General features: G+C 40.7%; 1 protein-coding gene across 1 annotated transcript in view; it reads right to left on the minus strand.

Moving 5' to 3' along the window:
- LOC109969529 (cell death-inducing p53-target protein 1 homolog) overlaps positions 1-3,473 on the minus strand; it is a 6,859-nt gene extending 3,386 nt beyond the window's left edge. The window contains exon 1 of the mRNA XM_020616470.1: positions 3,318-3,473. The gene's annotated coding sequence lies outside the window, so the exon portion shown is untranslated. The remainder of the gene's footprint in view (positions 1-3,317) is intronic.
- Between the last annotated feature and the right edge of the window lie 1,208 nt (positions 3,474-4,681).

A 4,681-nucleotide genomic window follows, 5' to 3' on the forward strand; every position in this document is an offset into this window, starting at 1 on the left:
GACTTCTCCTCCGGACCCTGGACCTACTCTGCCCTTCCAGTCTTCACCATTCAGGTCGATGCACAGTCATCACTATTCATCTACTGTCTACTCTCTTCTCAGTCACCACCGCTTCCCCGTTGACCAGCTCAGGAGTGACCCCAGCATCCGCAGCCCGGCCTACTCCCATCCATCTCCCTACAAACTGATTTCTCCACTGCTGATCGACACCTGGTTACTCTCCATCATTCTTCACCTGCCTGTTTTCTTGTTTGTTCACTGCACTGTAAATAAATTTGGCACTACTTGCACTGAAGTCAGCTACCTGGGTCCATCTATTATTACTCTCTCACTTCCATGTCCGAGCGACGCTAACACAAATAAACCTAGGAATGAAACTGGTTTCACTTTTCTGACAGAGAACATGTTTTAAGTTCACTAACAAACAATATATGGTTGTGAATGGGTTTTAGGATTTTAGCCTAAAACATCAGCCAGCACCCTCCTTGAAAAGATGGAGGCCCCTTCCACCATCTTGTTAGCTTTACAGTATGTCTTTTATGCTATATAAATGATAAACACTGGTTTTGTTGCCTGCATACTAAATTCACCCAATTAAACTAATGCATTGCTAACACAGCAAATACAGTGCCTTGCGAAAGTATTCGGCCCCCTTGAACTTTGCGACCTTTTGCCACATTTCAGGCTTCAAACATAAAGATATAAAACTGTAATTTTTTGTGAAGAATCAACAACAAGTGGGACACAATCATGAAGTGGAACGAAATTTATTGGATATGTCAAACTTTTTTAACAAATAAAAAAACTGAAAAATTGGGCGTGCAAAATTATTCAGCCCCCTTAAGTTAATACTTTGTAGCGCCACCTTTTGCTGCGATTACAGCTGTAAGTCGCTTGGGGTATGTCTCTATCAGTTTTGCACATCGAGAGACTGAAATTTTTGCCCATGCCTCCTTGCAAAACAGCTCGAGCTCAGTGAGATTGGATGGAGAGCGTTTGTGAACAGCAGTTTTCAGTTCTTTCCACAAATTCTCGATTGGATTCAGGTCTGGACTTTGACATAGCCATTCTAACACCTGGATATGTTTAGTTTTGAACCATTCCATTGTAGATTTTGCTTTATGTTTTGGATCAGTGTCTTGTTGGAAGACAAATCTCCGTCCCAGTCTCAGGTCTTTTGCAGACTCCATCAGGTTTCCTTCCAGAATGGTCCTGTATTTGGCTCCATCCATCTTCCCATCAATTTTAACCACCTTCCCTGTCCCTGCTGAAGAAAAGCAGGCCCAAACCATGATGCTGCCACCACCATGTTTGACAGTGGGGATGGTGTGTTCAGGGTGATGAGCTGTGTTGCTTTTACGCCAAACATAACGTTTTGCATTGTTGCCAAAAAGTTCGATTTTGGTTTCATCTGACCAGAGCACCTTCTTCCACATGTTTGGTGTGTCTCCCAGGTGGCTTGTGGCAAACTTTAAACGACACTTTTTATGGATATCTTTAAGAAATGGCTTTCTTCTTGCCACTCTTCCATAAAGGCCAGATTTGTGCAGTATACGACTGATTGTTGTCCTATGGACAGAGTCTCCCACCTCAGCTGTAGATCTCTGCAGTTCATCCAGAGTGATCATGGGCCTCTTGGCTGCATCTCTGATCAGTCTTCTCCTTGTATGAGCTGAAAGTTTAGAGGGACAGCCAGGTCTTGGTAGATTTGCAGTGGTCTGATACTCCTTCCATTTCAATATTATCGCTTGCACAGTGCTCCTTGGGATGTTTAAAGCTTGGGAAATCTTTTTGTATCCAAATCCGGCTTTAAACTTCTCCACAACAGTATCTCGGACCTGCCTGGTGTGTTCCTTGTTCTTCATGATGCTCTCTGCGCTTTAAACAGACCTCTGAGACTATCACAGTGCAGGTGCATTTATACGGAGACTTGATTACACACAGGTGGATTCTATTTATCATCATTAGTCATTTAGGTCAACATTGGATCATTCAGAGATCCTCACTGAACTTCTGGAGAGAGTTTGCTGCACTGAAAGTAAAGGGGCTGAATAATTTTGCACGCCCAATTTTTCAGTTTTTTTATTTGTTAAAAAAGTTTGAAATATCCAATAAATTTCGTTCTACTTCATGATTGTGTCCCACTTGTTGTTGATTCTTCACAAAAAATTACAGTTTTATATCTTTATGTTTGAAGCCTGAAATGTGGCAAAAGGTCGCAAAGTTCAAGGGGGCCGAATAATGAAACTTCCTGGGCAGCCAACCCAGAGCCACCAAAGCACAGTTTTATACGTTTGGCTGCCCAGGAAGTTCACTGAAAAAAAGACGGTAGCACATCACTAACAGTTCCAGTCACTGATAGAGGAAGTGATGAACAGATTGACTAATGAATTGCTCACTGTGCTGGAACCTAATTTACATTTCCAGGGGATCTATATGTCCCAAGTCTCACATCTCTATTCCAATGAAACAAAACTGAGCATTCACTATCTATAGTCAAGTTAAGGTGAGATCCATTGCTGACAGCAATGACAGTGGCTCATCATGAAACCTTTTACTATGGGCTTTACACCGTGAGAAATGGCACCATTTCTCTGAGTGTAATCAGCTAAAAACATAATTTCAGCATTTTCATGTAGACATAGTGGGAAAACCATAAAACCACCAGTGGAAGCAGATCCTTTGCTTAAGAAGAAGAACTGATACAACAACACTAAAAATGGTTCCACTTTATAGAAAAAGTCCTTCACCCAAATTCAACCTCAAATACCAAGTGTAAGTAAAAGTGCAGAAACATTATAAGTACTGAATTTATGAAACTGGTCCCTGTGAGTGTTACATATACTATTATTAGATTATTGTTGCTCATAGAAGTTGGTCAAGATGAGGCTAATATGAATTATTTTATGGTAGATTTTATTTACTGTTAATAGTATTTTCATTATATCTTAGAAAATCATCACATGTTCCTTAAAATATACAGAGTTCCTGAGTTACATTAGAGCCACAGTGCCAGCAGACAGGCCTGTGTCTTATCATATGTCGGCAGTTAGTGTAACATGAGTCACATCAGTGCTTTCATTCACCACAGCACTGAGCATGTTCCCCGCCCTGTTTTATCTGAGATAACATGGCTGGTAAAGGTTGAAACGCCATGAATATTTAAATAAAAATACTTCTGACATTAAAATATATTCATATAGCTGCATCTGTTCTATACACTGGTGGAATAATAACATTAACTGGTAACATTAACACAGTGGCGACAGTAGCTGATTATTAATTAACCATAAATGTGTAAGATAAGATTTTCCTACCTTCAACTTTCCATCAGCAAATCAACAAAAAGATCCTGGAGCTTCCTGGTCCTGAGGAACCAGAACAAAGGACATGAGAGTACAGACAGAAGATAATCAGAAAGGAACGATACGAGCAACACTGCTTCACACTAGGAAGTGCAGCGTACTGTAGTGAGGCCCCTCCCTCTCTGGGCTAGCCAGAAGAGAATTTACAATGGTTTTTCATATGTTGTTTAAATAAGGACCAGTACAGCAGTGAGAGTTACAGTACTTACAGTACTGCACTTAACAAAAAGAGCGGGAGAAAGCTGCTTGGTTACAAGATGTCAGTGTTGACTTAAGTCTCATGGATGAGTTTCTGTCAACAGCCCTGGAAAAATCACATTCAACAAATACATACACAAGGGACAATCCCATAAATAAATACAGTGACTCAAGGGACCAAGAAAATATATTTTGTATTAACAGAAATGTGCTTGCTGTTCTAGACTATCACTGTAGCATCAGTGTTTTTTCTACCTCTGTGGGTTTCATGAGTTCTCAGTGACACATATGTGAAAGTGTGGTTGGAAAAAAACACCCTCAAAAGTTTCCACTGACAACTTCACACCATTTCATTGTGGTTGTAAATTTCTAAAGAACCGGTTATACCAGGCTGGTGCCCAGATAGACTCCAGGAGGGGCCCAGGCACCTGCCCTTCTCCCTCTGACTTGGTAAGTGCCTTCTTGCCAGGGCTTTTTTTTTCTATTTTCAATTTAATCTTTTAGCTTTTTGCTCAATTTTTATTTTAGTGAATGGCATCAAAATTCAACTAAGAGTATTCTGCAACTATATGGCTAAATATGCCTCACCTTCTGACTTCCTTTTTGCCACTGCACACACAAAGCACCCACACAACAGCAACACCCACACACTTCTCCCAGGGTCTGATGATTGATAGGAAATAAAAATGAGCCCTCACTTTACATGTTGTTTGTCACTGCTGTCAACTTAAACCATCATGCAATGGCCCAAAATTAAGCAGGCTAGCCCAGTCAGATAGTTCTGTGCTTTTTATATTATCATCTGATCATTAGCCTATGCCCTGTCTACTTGTGGCTTAGGCCTTTTACACCTAGCTGAGTTGTGAAGGTAGTGGACAAGCAGAGTTGTCAGCCCATATTCAATATCTTTGTGCATCTTTTTAAGGCATAAATGTAGAAACAGCAGTGGTGATAACATCATAATATTAAGTAAAACCAAATCAGTTCTGGATAGCTGAAAGGTCAGAGGGGTAAAGATAAGCTCCGCTATCTTATTGCCTCTAAAGTACAGTACATTCACACCCGACCACTTCGTGCTTACATGTCGGTATCTTTCTCATGTTTAAACACTGAGGCAG

This window comes from Monopterus albus, unplaced genomic scaffold (genome assembly GCF_001952655.1).
Source record: "Monopterus albus unplaced genomic scaffold, M_albus_1.0 scaffold174.1, whole genome shotgun sequence".
In the NCBI taxonomy this organism is placed as follows: domain Eukaryota; kingdom Metazoa; phylum Chordata; class Actinopteri; order Synbranchiformes; family Synbranchidae; genus Monopterus; species Monopterus albus.